General features: G+C 32.2%; 1 long non-coding RNA gene and 1 pseudogene across 2 annotated transcripts; one reads left to right on the top strand and one right to left on the bottom strand.

The window, feature by feature from the left end:
* Positions 1-4,810: 4,810 nt before the first annotated feature.
* LOC132061992 (TMV resistance protein N-like) lies at positions 4,811-20,298 on the top strand (annotated as a pseudogene).
* Positions 8,908-11,753, bottom strand: LOC132063603 (uncharacterized). Of its 2 annotated transcripts, XR_009416409.1 has the most exons (3): positions 11,584-11,753; positions 10,485-10,601; positions 8,908-9,232 (listed from the first exon to the last, which is right to left on the bottom strand). It is a non-coding gene; the product is annotated as an uncharacterized LOC132063603 (long non-coding RNA). The 2 variants fall into 2 exon arrangements; XR_009416408.1 differs by lacking the exon at positions 11,584-11,753 and having other exon boundaries at positions 10,485-10,780.
* Positions 20,299-20,792: the final 494 nt, after the last annotated feature.

Raw genomic sequence — 20,792 nt, 5'->3', positions numbered from 1 at the left:
AATCTCACAGTGCTGAATAATCATAGCTCGATACAGTCAATTTATTTTGCACAATAATAATTATGTGAAGCTGCTTACGGTACAATAAATATGATTCATTAGTGCACAAGATAGCAGCTCATTGATTTTGCCTCTTTATCCTATGATTCAAGAGTAGTTATATACCAACAAAACCTACAAATAAAGATTCTTAATTTTGAAGGATGGTTTTCCTATTACTCGCACCCTTCTACAAAAATTTTTAGTAGTGACTTCTCACGCATGATCACCAACAAATGGGAAAAACTAAAATAGTAAGTACTGTTGTATATTATTGGTATCATATCAATCCAGATATCTGCTTGGAATGTAAACTACAAGTGATCGAGAACTCTTTGGTACTCAAACTTTTACATATGATATTTGTTTTACAGAAGCAAAGAATGTTATTTTACTGTAACTAATCCCAACGGAAAAATATTACAGTAATAATCGAGAACTTGGAACCAAGAAGCAATTCTATACATAGACAACATGTAAACTACTTTCACCAACGACTTGGAGCACCCATGATGGCCAACAAATCTCTTTCGGCTTGAAGACTATCATCAAAATCAACGGTCCTTTTGATGCTTGCAATAGCCATTCTAGCTGCTTCTCTATCTCTTTGTCGTTGTGACTTTGCTTTCCCTTCAACCAATTGCTTCTTACCGATCATGGCCAACAATTCTCGTTCGGCTTGAAGAGCATCATCAAAATCAACGGTCCTTTTGATGCTTGCAATAGCCATCCTAGCCATTTCTCTGTCTCTTTGTAGCTGCGACTTCGCTTTCTCTTCAAGGAATTGCTTCTCCCATAACTTGGTTTTATTCTTCATGTCTTTTTCATCAAACACTTTGCCAAGAACTTTTTGAGATTTGAGTATCACACTAGCGTAGCGTTTCTTCAACATCGCCGCCCGAAGAATCTTGTTATCTTTTTCGAACTCCTTAACATCAACAATTTGTTGATCATCTGGCGAGATGATCTTCCTCTTCCTACAGCATGCAATATTCTCACTGCCAAATTGTTTTGGCTGAGAACTAAAAAGCATCGCCATAGCTAACTACGTACTATTATGGTAACGCTGCACAATACAAGAAGTAAGAACCCTAAGCTCTAACGTGTATGAAAGAAAGGTGATCAATGAGAGTAGTAAAGAAACTAAGTAAGTGCACTATTATATATACATTAACATAGGCACATTAATCTTTTCCCATTTTGTATAGGAAAAGGTGCACTATGGAAGTTTCCTAAAACTAACAGTATTACTACTCGTAAATATTAACCTTGTCCAATTTTGTCTCGGAAAGGTTTCTTAAACGAAAATATGGAAACTTTTGAAACGCGTAATTTATTTTCTCAAAGCTGAAAATCATTTAACCATGTTTTATTATTTCACCTAGTGCAATTAAGTTACTATATCTTATTTTAAATTGTAATTAAGTAAATTCAAAGTATAATTTATTATAAAATGTAATTTTAGTTTAATATAATAATTACGTGAATTAAATAAGTGTATGGTCAAATTTCACTATCTCTTTTATTCTCGATTGAGTACATAGATTTTTGAGTCTTGATACCATTAACTAATTTTCTTTTTTAAAATTATAATTTAAAATCTATTTAAAGTATACATATTTTTAATTTTTTTTGGTATTACATATATCTTTTGAGTTCTGGTTGCTATACTAAGAAGTTACTGATACAAACAATTTATTTTTATTCTGCTAATTCTTTCAGTAGTTGTTCAATGTATTAATTTGTATGTTTGATAATAACTTTCACTTTTTTACGTCGGAAATAAATTTTAATATATTTTATAGGTAAGTCCATAACATAATACTTTTTTGATCCCACAGTTTAACTGATAATTCTTGTTAAGTTATTTCTTGTCATCCACATCAAATTAAGCTCTCTCTGCAGTCTAACCAGCTTGGACAGGAAAATGTTGGAGAGATTAATAAAATGATGAACTAAAGCCACTAAGTTCTGTCGAACTCATAATTGGAATGCTAGCTCAACTTATCACATCAATTGGGTTGGAAGAAGTATTATATATGTCTCTGTACGCATATGCACGTATACACAACAACCAAACATGTATCCTTGAGTAAATGATAGATATAATTATCTGAATCAACTTTGATAATGTCTCAAATTACCTACATAATTATGGCCTGTTAGTTTAGTTTGATACATTGTTGATTATAAATGAAAACTAAAATCGGAGTCCGGAGCCTAAAGGGCACTATATATTTTGAAGCCAAAAGGCCAAAGGGGGTTGAGGAATTCGGGATAAACCAAAAGGGGTTTATCTCATGCACCTCTACGACTTGCAGCATCCTTAACGACCCACGCCTAACATCGTTGGACTGTGGGCCCTGTAATTTTTAGAAAAAATGTATTATGAGTTGTAGATTAACCAACGACTTGCACTCTAATTTTTTTTTAATTTTAGAGTGCAAATTGTTGGTTAGTCTACAAAATTTTTAGTAGTGACTTCTCATGCATGATCACCAACAAACGGGAAAAACTAAAATAGTACGTACTGTTGTATATTATTGGTATCAAATATCAATCCAGATATCTGCTTGAAATGTAAACTACAAGTGATCGAGAACTCTTTGGTACTCAAACTTTTACATGTGATATTTGTTTTACAGAAGCAAAGAATGTTATTTTACTGTAACAAATCCCGACGGAAAAATATTACAGTAATAATCGAGAACTTGGAACCAAGAAGCAATTCTATACATAGACAACATGTAAACTCCTTTCACCAACGACTTGGAGCACCCATGATGGCCAACAAATCTCTTTCGGCTTGAAGACTATCATCAAAATCAATGGTCCTTTTGATGCTTGCAATAGCCATTCTAGCCGCTTCTCTATCTCTTTGTCGTTGTGACTTTGCTTTCCCTTCAACCAATTGCTTCTTACCGATCATGGCCAACAATTCTCGTTCGGCTTGAAGAGCATCATCAAAATCAACGGTCCTTTTGATGCTTGCAATAGCCATCCTAGCCATTTCTCTGTCTCTTTGTAACTGCGACTTCGCTTTCTCTTCAAGGAATTGCTTCTCCCATAACTTGGTTTTATTCTTCATGTCTTTTTCATCAAATGCTTTGCCAAGAACTTTTTGAGATTTGAGTATCACACTAGCATAGCGTTTCTTCAACATCGCTGCCCGAAGGATCTTGTTATCTTTTTCAAACTCCTTAACATCAACAATATGTTGATCATCTGTCGAGATGATCTTCCTCTTCCTACAGCTTGCAATATTCTCACTGCCAAATTGTTTTGGCTGAGAACTAAAAAGCATCGCCATAGCTAACTCCGTACTATTATGATAACACTGCACAATACAAGAAGAACCCTAAGCTCTAACGTGGATGAAAGAAAGGTGACCAGAGAGTAGTAAAGAAAGTAACTAAGTGCTCTATTATATATACATTAACATAGGCACATTAATCTTTTCCGACTTTGTATAGGAAAAGGTGCAGAATGGAAGTTCCCTAAAACTAACAAAATTACTACGCAAATATTAACCTTGTCCGATTTTGTCTCGGAAAAGGTTTCTTGAACCAAATATGGACATTTTTGAAACGCGTAATTTATTTTCTCAAAGCTGAAAAACATTTAACCATGGTTTATTAGTTCACCTTAGTGCAATTAAGTTACTATATCTTATTTTAATTTGTAATTAAGTAAATTCAAAGTATAATTTTTTTTTATGAATTTGTTATAAAATGTATTTTGTAGTTTAATATTACGTGAATTAAATAAGTGTATGGTCAAAAAATTATATTTTTATTCTGCTAATTCTTCCAGTAATTGTTCAATGTATTAATTTGTATGTTTGATAATAACTTTCACCTTGTTTACGTCGGAAATAAATTTTAATTTATTTTATATGTAAGTCCATAACATAATACTTTTTTTATCCTACAATTTAACTAATAATTCTTGTTAAGTTATTTCTTGTTATCCACATCAAATTCTCTCTCCGCAGTCTAACCAGGTTGGAGAGGAAAACGTTGGAGAGATTAATGAAATGACACGACAATAAAATAACAGATCTTAATGTGATATATATATATATATATATAGGATTATTTAATTTATCTTTCAAATGTATAAATTCTATGATAAATAAGTCAATATAATGGAACAGATCTTAATGTGATATATATATATATATATATATATATATATATATATATATATATATATATATATATATATATATATATATATATATATATAGGATTATTTAATTTATCTTTCAAATGTATAAATTCTATGATAAATAAGTCAATATAATGGACTAGACACGTTATCATTATTATGTCGGTAGATATATAGAGAACGTCAGAGACGGCAGAGCTACAATTTGAATTTACGGGTTCTCGATTTTTTTTTTTTTTTTAAAAGAAGAAAATTCTTTGGATTCTTGATAGATTATTTATACAAATTAAGTGAATTTTTAAACACAAACACAACGTCTGAACTAAAGCTACTAAGTTCTGCCAAACTCATAATCGAAATTCTAGCTCAACATATCACAGCAATTGGGTTGGAAGAAGTATTATATATGTCTGTGTACGCATATGCACGTATACATAACAACCAAACATGTATCGCAGAGTAATGATAGATATAATTATCTGAATCAACTTTGATAATGTCTCAAATTACCTACATTATTTTGATTGGTTCTTCTAGAGTTTGGTTTACGTGCATAGTCCTTTTTATCATAATTATGGACTCTACAATGTGATACTTCTTATTCTTGACGTTTTTGTCTGTATATATTTGTAGGGTTGAATCAGACTGTATTAAGGATATTATTGCTAAAATTTCGTCCATATGCAAGACTTCAGTATCTTATTTGCCCAAAGTTGTGGGAGTAGACACTCAATTAAAGAAAGTCGAATCCCTACTAGAGATGGAAATTGATGATGTTCGGATTGTGTGGATCTGGGGTATGGGGGGAATCGGGAAAACAACAATAGTAAAGACTATTTTTTATAATACACTCTCGTCCAAATTCAAAGATGCTTGTTTCCTTGAGGACATTAAAGAAAATAATCATAGAATACACTCTCTGCAAAATATCCTTCTCTCTAAACTGGTAGGGGAAAAAGAAAATTGTGTGAATGATAAGGAGGAAGGGAGGAACCTGCTGGCTTGTCGATTTCGGTCGAAGAAGGTTTTAGTTGTGCTTGATGACATAGATCACAGAGACCAATTGGATTACCTTGCAGGGCATCTTGATTGGTTTGGCAAGGGTAGTAGGATTATTGCAACCACTAGAGACAAGCATTTGATGGGGAATAAGGATATATTATATGAAGTGACTACATTAGTTGAACATCAAGCTATTCAATTGTTCAATCAATATGCTTTCGAGGGAGAAGTTCCGGATGAGCGTTTTGTCGAGCTGACGTTGGAGGTGGTAAGTCATGCTGAAGGCCTTCCTTTAGCCCTGAAAGTGTGGGGTTCTTTCTTACGTAATAGGGACATAAATGAGTGGATAAGTGCTATAAAGGACATGAGAATTAACTCTGAAAAAGAAATCCATGAAAAGCTCAAAATTAGCTATGATGGACTGGGGACCACACAACAAGATATATTTCTAGATATAGCATGCTTCTTACGAGGGAAAAGAAAAAATTACATCATGCAAATTCTTGAGAGCTGTCATTCTGGAGCAGATATCGGATTGAGGGTCCTAATTGACAAATCTCTCGTGTTCATCGCTGACTATGATAAGATTCAAATGCATGATGTAATACAAGATATGGGTAAATACATAGTGGAACTGCAGAAGAATCCGGGCGAACGTAGCAGACTATGGCTCGCTGAAGATTTTGAAGAAGTGATGGTCGACAATACGGTTAGTAGGCTAAACAATGCAATAATTTTCAATTTCTATTCCTCATATTCCGACGACAGAGTTTTTAGTTTCTCTTGCTTCATATTCTTGTAGGTACACCACTTTAGTTGTTACTTTCATAGGAGAAGCAAAAGTAACATTAATTACCTAACGCTGCCTAATTCATCAAGTAGCCACTTTAATTAGCGCTGCCTAATTCATTTATCTTATGTTATTCAGCCATGAATTGATCTAGCAGCCACTCAATCTGTTTATTTCATTCTTTGGATTAACTTGAAGTTTGTACGACATCTTATACATAATATCTCAATCGGTATTTTTTTTACAGCTAATATCACCGAGATATTTACAGTGAATAACTTTTTATTAATAAAATTCCTCAAATCGAAAAACACAAGCAAGGAAGGTCAAAACTTACCTTACCAATCCTCCGTACAGAATTCACTTGATTATTTTTTACTAGAAAGATTTCAATTATTGGTATTGTTTCAATTACACGTTTGTTCTATCACAGCGTGAATATTTTCAATTTGACTCAAAAGAACTTCTTAAAAAATGTATTATTAGAAAATAGGATTATAGAATTAATTGCACAAAGTATTACTTTTAAGCAACATATTTCTTAATGAGGGCCTAACAAATACTTTTCTCTAAATAATTTAACGGTGCTTTTCAAGTACTTGAAGTGCAATAATAAATAATACAAAACATGATGAAATTTGGCATTGTGAGGAGTGAGAAAGTAGTCATATTGGCATGCGGGTTCTATACAGATTTTTGAAATATTTTGTGGACTAATGATCCTTTTATCAGGGGACAAAAGCAATGGAAGCAATCTGGGTAGAAGATATTCGCGACCTATGCTTTACGAAAAAAGCCATGGAAAATATGAGAAGGCTTAGAATATTATACATCGTTGGTATTAAATCACACAGTGACTCCATTGAGTACCTGCCCAATAGCTTGCGTTGGTTTGACTGTCACAAGTATCCTTGGAAGTCATTGCCAGAAAATTTTGAACCCAAAAGGCTTGTTCATCTTAACCTCGAGGAAAGCTCGCTGTGTCATTTATGGGCTGGAACAAAGGTACAATAACTGAATTTAATTTAATTTAATTTTTCTTTTGATCAAATACATAGATAGACTCTCAAAGTTAACAACAACTGTCAGATAGACATCTTAACTAGACCATAGATACATCTTTTATTAATATAAGTGTGTCTTTTGAATACCCCAATCTGACCTGGCAACACGCGTGACATACAATTGCTTCGTGCTGGGTGATGTATTAATCAATTTCAAATAGGGAGAGATTGGTGAGAGGGGTGGTCTCTGGTTTGTGAGACGAAGAAATAAGAGCGGTATTTTTTTTTTTTTTTTTTTTTTTTAAGAAAGAAATTGTAGTTCTTTCCTTCGTTAACACATAGCCTTTAGAGTTAAGAGTAAAAAATACACCTCAAGTTTCACTTTTTTTTTTTTTTTAAGTTTCCTACTTGAACTATCATGTGTGAGAATTTCCTACCTAACTATCACCAACTAATTAGAAAAACACAAATCAACTATTAGTTGTTTACTTTTCCTACCTCAGCTTTCAAGTAGGAAAAGTGAATAGTGGAGGTGTATTTTGCTAACTAATCGGTAATAGTTTAGGTAGGAAACTCTCACACCTGATAGTTTAGACAGGAAACTTTAAAAAAAAAAAAAAAAGAAGAAGTGATACTTGAGGAGTTGAGGTGTGTTTTTGAATCTGTGATTCATTTAACGTGGCATAGCGATTGAAATTCATGGGTGATGACTATCGTGCACGAGTGTGCACGATTCACACTTATGACAGTGAGAAATGTCTATATGGTCATTTGGAGAGTTAAAATATCCATCTGGTAGCAGTTAGTACCAACTTTAAATGCCTATTTGTGTATTTTGCAATTTCTTTTGTTCTCTAGCTGTTGTTGTCCTTTAATTTAGTGATATTGAGCAAAGATTATTACTTTCGTCCTGTTTTATTTGAGATTCTTTCGGTTTTAGCTTGTTCTAGAATTATGATGCATGCTTAAATGAAAAAAAAAAGTTATTCCATTTGTTTTATTTAATGTGACATACTTTCTTTTTTAGTTGTCCCAAAAGATTGACAACTTTCTATATTTAACAAATCCTGATGATTTATAGCCACTCAAATTTTATGATTTGTTTTAAACCACAAGTTTAAAAAATCTTTCTTAAAGTTTTTGACGGGTCAAATACCGTCACATAAATTGGAATGAAAAATGTATTAATTCCAAAGCTCAAATTAATGTGTTATATATTACTTTAAATTGTTCTCAGATTATTATAAGATCTTTTAAGTCTTTTTCCAAATCTTCCTATCAACATCTTAACTCAGAAGCTTAATTTTAAATACTGATTAGCACTACTAAAAAAACTGTATTTTCCGACCTGAAAAAAGGGCCATTTCCGACCTCAGGAGGTCGGTTTTGGGCAAAAACCGACCTCAAAACCGACCTCAAAATTAGGTCGGAAAAGAGTGGGTCGGAAATATTACCGACCTCATGAGGTCGCAAAAAACCGACCTCATGAGGTCGGTAATATTGTTTTAGTCGGAATTAATTATATGAAATACCGACCTCATGAGGTCGGCAATTTGCAATTCCCTGGAAAAATTTGCAAAAAACCGACCTCATGAGGTATTAATTTGCAATTTCGAAAATTTTTTGGAAAACCGACCTCGTACGAGGTATAATTTTAATTCCAGAAATTTTTTTAGAAAATATTTTGCAAAAAACCGACCTCATGAGGTCGGTATTTTATAAAAAGGCCCCAAAACCGACCTCATTCGGTACCTAAGAAAAAGCACCTAGGTCTTTTTCCTTTGCTCCCCTGTCAAGATGAAAATAATTTTACTTTCAACTAAAACCAGCTCAAATAGCTGCCAACAATACACCAAACTACTATAAATACATAAAACATTAAACTACTATTACAACACATACACTACAACCACCAATACATCAAATTCAATTTGAAACTACTTCAAAGTTGAATAAAAACATCAATCAAACATTCACAAGAGACTTAAGCTATTTCAACTTTTGCAAACATCAAAACAACATTAAACTACTTCAACATTTGTAAACATCCACAAAACATTAAACTAGTCTACATTAAGTTAGTCTACAACATTAGACTACTTCACCCCTCGCAAACATCAAGATGGTTGACGCGAACATCCAAAGTCAAGTTCTGCTGCTCAGCTGCCTCAAGTTGCTGCTTTAGAACTGCAACCTCATTTTCTGACTTTTCCCAACCTACCAAACACTACAAGAAAAATAGCCTTTAGCGAGCGGAAATCCAGTCGTTAAAAGTCCAAATCCAGTCGCTAAAAATCAATAACGACCGGAAACAATACTTTGCCTGGACTATGCCAAAAAAGATGAGGCTAGTGTATAAGTTGCTTATCCTTGAAAATATATAAAGATCAATGCTTGAGACTACTTATCTTAGGCCTAGGTTGATGCAGGACTATAAGATATAATTTAGGTGAAAGCCAGAGGCTACATAAAACTGGGTTGAGCTTAGCATCCTTAAATTTCTTGAAAAGATCAACCTAAAATCTGGAACTTTACCAAACATTGACTCGGGCTCAAGACTATTTAAAAATTTAACTATTGCAGGATTCGATTACTAGTACTCAAAACTAGATAATGATTTCTGATAAAGCTAATCGATGCCAACAAACAAAGATCATTGGAACTAATTCCAGAATCACTAGAACAACCAGCGGATTAGCTAAAACAGCGAATTTAGATATATTATATTCATAATCAGTTTATGCCAAGTCCTACAAGCATCAAACATAAATTTATGGTACATGGTTTTTCACATCATTACTGATCTGACGACACGCGCAACATATTTGTTTAATAATCTTCAATTCCAACGACAAATTGTACTAGTTCTGTTGATATGAGCCAATTTCCCAAGCAAGACATCTTTAATTACTAATGAATTTATCACAAATATATCTGAATAAAATGTGTGTTTTTTCATAAATCCTTACAACCATGGGAAACCAAAATTGCGATAAAATTTTTCACAACTTCACCAACTTCTTAAAAACGAACCCTAAACTTGTCATTACAGCCATGGGAAACCAAAATTGTGATAAAATTACAGCCAAAATTATAACAGTAATCCCTTTTCATTAATATTAATTTCGTTTAACTATTACCTAGAAACTATAATCAATGAAACCCACAAAAAGAAAACTATTTCTAATTCCAGAGTAAGAAAAGTAAGCTAATCAGATCAAACAGAAGGAAAAGTAAGCTAATCAGATCAAACAGAAGGAAAAGTAAGCTAATCAGATCAAACGAAGGTCTTTATCAACAAGCATACTCCAATGAAACAATTTTATATGAGACATAACTTTGTCATAACATCTAAGTATGACTTTCGAGAGAACGAGAAGAAGTTTCTTAATGACAAAAGATATATACCCTCCAAAAGGACCAAAACATACTAAAAACTTAGTACAATTCGGTTGTAACTAGAGCGTTGAGCAAGTTACCATGTTAGGAAGAAACGGTATTGTTGAAGGGATATACGGCATCTCATATTCATCTTCACGAGTCTCAACTCTTGTGTTCGAGTTCTTTAACCTTTGTTGTATTCTTAGCCTACATACCTGAAAATTATTCCGAAAATTAAGAAGCTATTTGACAGTACAACCTTTAGGAAATTAATAAGTTAGTCCTTCAACTATTATTCTAGTACGTTAGAACTTGAGAAAACTCACTTCTTCCATGAGGAGGAAAATTTTGTTAACTGCTCCTTATGTTATCTTGGATTTCTTGAAACTGCATCTGTCCAAAATCTTGAACCTATAACACTCCTCATTTACCCCGACTTGAGATGGCTATGCTTTACAGAATTCACATACATCCGAGTTATGAGTCAAAAAACATTATTCTAGAAAAACCATATGTAGCAAAATACTTCATGATGATCTTCTTTCTTTAACTTAACTATCAGAACTTCGAGCAAACCATGCAAAAATAAAAATTTCTAGAAGCCAGATACTAAAGTTGCAAACTTCATTTAACATGGATTATATCAATATTTCAGCCATATACATAGTCATATTATACTGTCAAAAGAAATCTACCTTAAAATCCAACAGACGGATTGCCCAATTTCTAAAATTAAAGCCTCTCAAGCAAGGAGACCAAATAATTCACCTTTAGCAAACTCAACAAACTAAAAATTTCCCAATATCTCACACCAAACATAATCATCAAGCAAAAATCAGCACCAAATACCAAATTAAAACAAAGACAACAATTTGGAGAATCAACAAGAAATTTGACAACCCAAAGAATTTCCTTTGCCAAACTCAACAAACTAAAAATTACCCAATATCTCACAAACAAGAATAATCATTAAGGGCAAATCAACACAAATATACCAAATTAAAATAAAGGGAAAATTTTAGAGAATCAACAAGAAATACTTCAGCCACATATATCAACATTTCAGTTATATAAATGGTAAAATTAAACTGTCAAATGAGGATTATTCTAACTTAAATCCAACAGACAATAGTTCCAATTTCTAAAGCTTGGGAGACCAAAGTATTCACCTTTACCAAAGGATAAGTTAGGGCTTACCTAAAAGATGGACGACGTAGGCGTGGGTAGGGACGGCGGCGGCGTGTGGTGACCGGCAGGAACGGCGGTGACGTCGCTGGAGTTTCTAGGGTTAGAGAGAGAGGGGGAGAGAGAAGTGAGAGGAGAGAGGCAGAAATGGGAACGAGTATAGGAACGGGTATAATGGGTCTTTATTTTATTAAAACCTCCGAGGTCGGTATATTTAATAATTTTATTTTTATTTAAAATAATACCGACCTCGTGTCCGGTATTCTTTTAAATTAAAAATATTTTTAATTTAAAAGAATACCGACCTCACGAGGTCGGTATTATTTTAAATAAAAATAAAATTATTAAATATACCGACCTCATGATATTTCGTATTATTTTAAATAAAAAATAAAATATTTTACATTTATCATCAAATAAATTCCCGACCTAGTGAGGTCGGCAAGATATTATTTTTTCAAATTTTGGTACAATATTACCGACCTCAAAAATCGGTTTATTTTAAAAAAATTAAAAAATATGTATTACGACTTTACCGACCTCATGAGGTCGGTTTTTTTTCCGACCTCAACCGAGGTCGGTTTTTAAGTAAAACTCGTTTTTTAGTAGTGTAAAGCTAAATACCAGATATCTTTTCGAAGCATTTGTAAGATAAATACTTAAACTTACATAGTGACTGGATAGACATTTGAACTTGGTAGAAGTGTATTTTTTAAATACCCATGTCTATGAGACCGGACGCGTGAAAGCAACTGTATCTCACATGTCAATTGAACCAATTAGGTATTGACACTTTTAATTTAAAGTGAAAAATGACTTATATCTAAACAAGAAAAATAGACAATATAAAATAAAAAAGAAAAAGAATAAAAAGGAAAAACGTTCCCACCAATCTCCCAAACCCACAGTCCCTTGTCTTTTTCTTTCTTCATCCGCATGTAATTATTCATATTCATGTTTATTCTAGGTTCTATTAGAAATCAGTGGAGGTAAAATCAACTTAATCATGATGTCCACCTTAAATCTTCTTCAGCTCTGAAGAAACAATTAATTCCTCAGGCAATCTGTCATGGTTTCCGAGATGGCCGGAGAACACACAATTTGCCATAGTTTCCGGCAATTTGAATGTGGCCACAATCTGCTATAGCTTTCATCTTTTTGGTTCCAGTTTCTTTTTCAATCCAAAAATTCATCTCCAGATATAAGCTTATGTTTACTTTAACAAATTAATCATTTATTATTGAATATTTTCCAGAAAATTGCTAGTTGCTTTCTCTGTATCCAAGTTCCTCGATCGGCAGTGAAGTGTTTTTATAAAATGGTTAAGGTAATGGGTCCATAAAAAAATTCTAAAAAGAAAGAAAGAGAAACAAAAGTAAGTGTGAAACACACGTGACTTCCCATGCTAGGGTGAGGTAATCTACAAGATACACGTTTTATTTTTATCATCTTTATTATTAGTTTTTAAGTATCTAATTACAAAATATGTCAAAAGGGCTATCTAGGTAAAAAATTCCTAGTATGAACCACATCTTATGTTGTAGACTAGATATGAAAAGCCCGTGCGTAGCACAAGCCCAACAAAATATTATTGTTTTTTGCATTTTATGTTCTTACATTAGTTCTGGTATCAACAGTATACGACTTGATAAGTTTGATCTTATAGTAATTTGATGATGAAGAGACAATAAAGCAAATTTGCTTTTCAAGTGAACCAATTAGTTATTTCGATTCTTGGTTATTCACTTGAGACAATTGAGGAGTTACGAGATGCCAATAACTACAACTATAGAAAAATAGTTAATTTACTGCTATAACTCAACATGATATTATGATGCTCTACTTCTTATTCTCCTTTTTTTTCATTGTTGTTCTATGATAATGTCAACTTGAGTTATGATTTTGACGTTGCACCCTTAATTCCAAATTTGATATCATCTTGTTAAATTTTGATTCCAGAAAAAATGTCGAAAACAACATTTATATTTTTGTAGTTTTCAAAATATAAAGTAAATGCATTATGGGTTTGAAATGTTTAAAGCAAATAGGGAGAGTATTAAACTTGGAAGAACACAGAAAAAAATGGAATAAGTATAGTACTGTGGGTCCCATATCTCCCCATATGGCCACTGATTGATTTCCTAGCACGTGACCTTGAGCAGATGACCTTTTCTAGGAACTTGAAAAGCACTCAAACTTGTCCTTATTTACTAAAATGTTAACAGACAAATACTGAAAGAAATTCAACAATCAAGGGCAAAATGTAGCTATAAAAAAGGGACACACAATTTTACTGCTAGGGACGCATTTGAAATAAAATAGAAACGCATATGGGTTTAGAGTCAATTGTGAGAGTAGTACAAATTTCTATTCAACTATGTGCAACACTAAAAAGCACAACTAAAAAGCACAACTTTTTCAGAAATACCATAACTATCCTCCAAATTGCCAAGCAAGCATGTTGATGAAATAGAGTCCTCAAGCTGTTAACTGTAGCTTCTTATATTAGAGAATAGAGAAAGAGAAAGAGAATAGTGGAAGCAATATACTTAATTAAAACAAATTGAATTCATTTTCTGCAACCATTTTCTAGAATAAAAAAAAGTTATCAGTTCCTTAAACTCAAATTAATGTACTTTATATTATATTTTGGGTTGTTCTCATATTTACTACTACTATAAGATCTTTATGTCATTTTATCTCCCAAATTTTCCTATTATAATTTTAACTAAGAAGCTAACTCATTCCATATTTCCCTAGCAAGATTTGAATCTCATCCAAAAGCTTGTATGTAGCGGGACATAAGGAATACTTGTTAACATAAGGAGTTCATTCTATACAACTATTTTCTAGAATGATATATAAGCTTTCCTACATTATCTTTCGAATTTTATCACTTTATTTTTTCCATGCTATATTACACTTCTCTAATGAGACAAATATTTTTCTATTTGGCTACAATTTTCTTCTATTATTTCTAAATAAATTTAACATTGTTTTTTGTTTTAGGCAGAATACTAAAACTCCTCTAAATTTGGTATGTTTTATTTGATGCAGACCTAAACTTGTATTGTCTTCATTAATCTACTTGCTATCATTTATCCACCTGGCGAGTCTCAGGTTGAGATCCATGCTGCCACGTGGTATTTTTTTGAAATAAAATATCTTTTTAAGCGTTTTAAGTTTAGGACCAAATTTTGCAATAAACCTGCTGGAGCTCCATTACTTCTAAAAAAATATTTTACTAAAAGTAATGAAGTTTCAACTAATTTTATCTACAAGCTTTGCCCGAAAAAGAAAAAAATATAATGTTAAAATAAATATTCATGACATTCAGTGGCGGAGCCATGATATTTAAGTAGGGGGTTTAAAAATATAAAGAAGTAACACAAAAAAAAGCCAAGGGAGTTCAACAGTTACTATATATACATAAAAAATAATTTTAATTTTGTATATATAGTGCAATTTTTTCCCGAAAGGATGAACCCCATTGGTCCAACCTAGCTCCACCCCATGATGACATCGAAAGAGGAAATAAAAAGAAACACACAATTGAAACTCTACTACCTTGACTAAATCATTTTTTATTAGGGAAAGAACATTCATGCCCACTAAACACAAAATAATTAACCTTCCATGTCCCCCTTACTTTCATACCCCCAAAACTATTTACCCATAATACACATTATAGCTTTTGTAGATAATTATCTCTTTTTTCTTTTTATTTCTCTACTTCTTATCTTCTTTTCTTTCTTTTATTCTTTTATTTTTTCTCGTTTTTTTCTTTTTTCTCCTTTTTTGTTCTTCTAGTTTTTTCTACTATATTTATTTTCTTTTTCACCATAAACTAATTCCGTTTTTTTATATTTTTTTATTTCTTTATTTCTTGTTCCTTTTTTAATTTTATCTATTTCTTTTTATTTTCTTTTTTATCTCCATAATCTAATTTCATTCACCTTTTTGCTATTTTTATTTGTATTTCTTTTTTAATTTCAGGTGATTTTCATTTATTTTTTCCTTCTTTTTCAATTTCTTTTTTTATTTTTTATTTTTTTCATAATCTAATTCTACAAACCTTTTGGCTCCTTTATCCTTTTCAATAAAAAGGATAACTGATATATTATCTTTTCTATTTTTTTATTCTCAAAAAATAATTTATTCTAGCACATAATATATCAAATCAGTAGCAGTTGAATTATACTGTTACAGTATATTATGATACCCACATAGTATATAATATTGAGAGGGTATCATACATGGCTTGTGGTTCATTCATTTAAGAAAAACACTCAGTCCTCTATGATACCAACTAGATATATATCATATAAGGACAAAGTATCATAGAGGACTGATTCATCCCTTCAATAAAAACACAATTCAATCATCTATAATACCCACATGGTATATATCATATGCTGATATGGTATCATAGGAGATTGATTCATTCCTTCAAAAAAATATTAATCAGTCCTTTATGATACCCACATGGTGTATCATATACTGAGAGAGTATCATAGAGGATTGGTTCATTCTTTCAATAAAAACACAATTCAATCATCTATGATATCCACATGGTATATATCACATACTAACAAGGTATCATGAATGAATGACGCGCATGATATATACCATGATGGTATCATGAAGGACTACTGTAGTCCTTGAATGAAACAGTCTCCAGTCCTCCATGACATCGTCATGGTGTAAAAATATCCTGAGATGTTATCATGCGCAGACTGCTGTAGTCCTTCAATGAAACATTCTTCAACCATTCTCCATGATACTATCATGATATAAAAATATACTGAGATGTTATCATGCAAGACTACTGCAGTCCTTCAAACACTCTTCAATAGTCCTTCATGATACCATCATGCTATAAAAATATACTGAGATTGTATCATGCAAGACTGCTGCAGTCCTTCAAACACTCTTCAACAGTCCTCCATGATACCATCATGGTATAAAAATATACTGATCTGGTATATATTACTCCCACTATTTCAATTTATGTGAACCTATTTCCGTTTTAGTCCGTGCCAAAATGAATGACCTATTTCCTAATTTGGAAATAAATTCACTTTATGAAGTGATTTGACCACACAAATATTCAAGACTTATTTTGAACCACAAGTTTCAAAAGTCTTCACTCTTTCTTAAATGTCGTGTCCAGTCAAATGAGTTCACATAAATTGAAATGGAGGGAGTATATACTATATACTGACAGGGTATCTAGAGGAATGGTCCATTCTTTCAAGAAAAGTACAATTCTATCATCTACGATACATACATGGTATATATCATATACTTACATGGTATCACAAAGGATTGAGAATTCAAAAGAAAAAATTCTCAGTCCTCTGCGATACTCACATGGTATATTTCATATACTGACAGGGTATCATAGATGACTGGTTAATTTCTTCAGAGGAAAATACTCCTTAGTCCTCTATGACACCCATATGGTATGTCATATAGTGGACCGGTATTCCTTTGAAAACGAGCTCAGTCCTCTCTGATACCAACCTGGTATATGTTATACTGACAGGGTATGATAGAGGACAAGTTCATTTTGAAAATTTAATGTTTATATTATTTTTAGTAAATTTTAATTGCGAAAATAATACAAACAATAGAGTCATATTTTCGATATAAATTTGTTTACGTTGCAAATAAAAAAGAATTATAAAAATATGTTTCTATTAACTTAGATTTTAATAAATAAACTAGTAACTTTAGTTTAACTATTTTTATTTATTACTTCTTGTTGTAGTCTAATTATTTATTTTATATTTTTATTAATCTAAAAATAATTAGCTAATATTTTTATCTTTATATTTATCTTTTAGTCCTTCAAAAGAAAAAAAAAAGACAAAAACATAAAAGGGAAAAAATTAAAATAAAAAAAGACAAACAATAAATGGAAAAGTATCTACATGCAATGATGCAAACACACAAACTCACATTTTGAAAGAAAACAAAGGGCAGACTGGTGATTCAAAATGAAAAAGAAATTGACGTCCTACAATGAATAGCGGTGTGCACATGACTTAAAGGCTCAAGCTTTAGCAAAAGGAACAGGGGGCGCATCGGGTAAAATTTTAGTACCGAATAGGTATTTTTGCTATTTAAATGTAAGGGGGCACATCAGGGTAAATACTGTGTTTGATGGGTATTTGTGTAGCTTTTCCTTTTTTATTTGGATAAACATAATTGAAACTCCGGTCATTTTTTTTATTACAAATTTAGCCTGAAAAAAGAAAATACACAATTAGAATAAATAGTCATTACATCTAAAAAAGAAATAATAAAAATATAAGCTAATTTCTAATTTCACACAAAATATTGTGGTGACTCTCGTAATTCAAATGACATTACTTATTTTTCGTTTGAGGGAATAAATTATTTTTCAATACAATCAGACCTCTCGATAACATCATTCCTATATAATACTAACCTTCATTTTTTTATTTTATTTTAATTTTTTTCGAAACTAATTTTTTTTGTTATATTTTACTTTTATTTAACAACATTTTACCTAAACCAACAACAACAATCAACTTTATAAGCACCAAGTCATTGCCATGTCAAAGATTACCAACCCTTCTTTGTAAAATTACCTTTTTCCCATATAACAAATATCTTCTTTTTTTGGTAATATAATACTCCCTCCGTCCCAATATAATTTGTCTTACTTTCCTTTCAAATTCAACCAAAAAGATTGTGGCTATTCTTTCTTATATTTACTAAGTTTGACAATTCAAACAAGAAAATGATGAAAAATTATGACGAGAATATAGAGAGCAAGTTTAAGACTACAAAATTTAAAGAATTACACACATCTTTAATTTAAGATCACAAAATTCAAAAGTTTTTCTTTATTTCTTAAACTCCGTACACACTTAAATTGAGACGGAGAGGTAAATTAAAACAAATAACCATTATATTATAATATAATAAATTTTAAAAATGTAAAATTTGGGTTAAAATGTACATTGTATAGTAAAAAGCAAGAAAAATATTAAAAATATAAACTAATTTCTAATTTCACACAAAAATACTGTGTAACTCTGATAGTCCAAATGAGAGTTTATTTTTCAATACAATTACCTTCTATAACATCATCCACATATAATTACCTTTTTTAATAGCCAAATCTATTTAAAAAAACCTGAAAAAATAACTTTTTTATGTAAAATAGTCCCAATGACTCTTTTAAACCCAAATGAAAACCCTAATTTTATTCTTGATATCTGTCCTTTCTTGTTTTTCCTATAATTCATTCTTTCCGTCTTCTTCTTAATTGCAGCATTTTCCTTGTCTACGATGGCTAGATCTCTCCTTTTCTAAAAGCCATGCGAACACCAGATTTCAGGGAGATGCCAAATTTGGAGTATTTGCATCTGTCAAAATGTAATATATCTTGAAGAGGTTGATGATTCCCTGTGGGTATTGCGGTAACTCATTCAGTTATTTGAGTGGTAAATTATTTTTTTAAAGCCTTAAGAGGTTTCCATGTGTTAACTTGGAATCTCTTTGAATATCCAAAAAAAAAAAAGGAAATGGGAAATTGGGAAGATAATCTCCAAATCAAAACCCTAATTTTAGATAGAAATTTACGTGAGATCAAGGGAAGAAGTCGTTCTTTCCTACTTCTTAATTGTAGCATTTTCCTTGATTACGGAAGCTGATTCTCCGATTCTAGGTCTGGGAACACCAGAGAGATCATTTATTTGGATCACTAACTCGTCTTGAAGAGGTTGAGCTAGATTGCGGTAAGCTCATTCAGTGCTATTTGAGTTATTGCTCAAGCCTTAAGAGGTTTCCATGTGTCAACTTGGAATCTCTTGAATATTTAGGTCTACGGTGGTGCTCTAGTTTAGAGAGATTTCCAGAGATCAAGGGAAGAAGTAAGCTGGGGTTACAGATTGAAATGGAAGACTCTGGGATAAGGGAAATACCATCATCGGATTGCCAAAACTTGAAAGCTAGATTTGAGCTTGTATGAAGAGATCTCTTCCAAGTTGCATTGGCATGTTGAAAAGCTTGGTGGAGCTAGATGTGTCGGATTGCTCAAGCCTTGAGATCTTGCCAGAAGAGATAGGGGATTTAGAAAACTTGGAGAAGCTTGATGCCAGCTGTACTCTAATTTCACGACCTTCGCCTTCCATTGTTCAGTTGAACAAGCTTAAATACTTGAGTTTTTCGGGAATATCAGAAGTAGGCGTCGAAGATGGAGGGTACTTTTGGTTCCCTCAAGTGAATGAAAGGTTACGCTCGTTGGTGTATCTGAATCTCAGTGACTGCAATCTAATAGATGGAGGACTTCCGGAAGACATAGGATCCTTATCCTCTTTGAAAGAGTTGAATCTCAATGGAAATAATTTTGAGCATTTGCCTCGAAGCATAGCCCAACTTGGTGCTCTTCGAATCTTGGACGTATCAGATTGCATGAAGCTTACACAGCTGCCAGAATTTCCACAACAATTAGATACAATAGATGCAGACTGGAGCAATGATTGGATCTGTAATTCGTTGTTTCAGAAGATCTCATCATTGCAGCACATCTCTGCTTCAGATTCCTTGTCACTAAGAGTGTTTAAGAGTTGTTGGGAGGAGGATATCCCAAGTTGGTTCCACCACGTAGGAATATATGCAAGTGAATCTGTCAATTTGCCTGAGAATTGGTACGTACCTAATAACTTCTTGGGATTTGCTGTATGTTAAGGACTTTCTGCAATAACTCATTCCATTTGTTGTAAAAACTCAAAACACTATAGGAACTTACTGTAACAAGTCATGTCACTTCTTGGAAAACCAAGTTAAGTTAGTTGCTGCAACAAGTCCGATTACTGGTTGGCAAAATCCCAACAAGTTACATAGCTGCAATGTAATTTTACTTGGAAATCGTTCGTAAAATTGCAAAACCACAGAACATACATTGGTGATTTGAGCAAGATCAACATATCATTTATACCAATTTTACTAACAGAAATAACATAAAAATGTCATAAAATCCAATTTCACAAACACAAACAATAGTAATTATTATTACAAGATATTGCAAATTTAACAACTAGGGAACAATTTGGTTTGGGCATGTAATTTTTTTATGGCCAGCTGTTTTGCATATGGAGCATTTTTTTTCCTCGTTTGCAAGTGATTCCGATTCCACGCTCTTCTTTGTCCGTCTTCTTCCCGGTTTGCTCGGATCAACATGT

The sequence above is a fragment of the Lycium ferocissimum genome, chromosome 7 (genome assembly GCF_029784015.1).
Source record: "Lycium ferocissimum isolate CSIRO_LF1 chromosome 7, AGI_CSIRO_Lferr_CH_V1, whole genome shotgun sequence".
NCBI classification, from domain to species: domain Eukaryota; kingdom Viridiplantae; phylum Streptophyta; class Magnoliopsida; order Solanales; family Solanaceae; genus Lycium; species Lycium ferocissimum.
The sequence above is the reverse complement of the archived record's forward strand: the minus strand, read 5'-3'. Positions and strand labels throughout refer to the sequence as shown.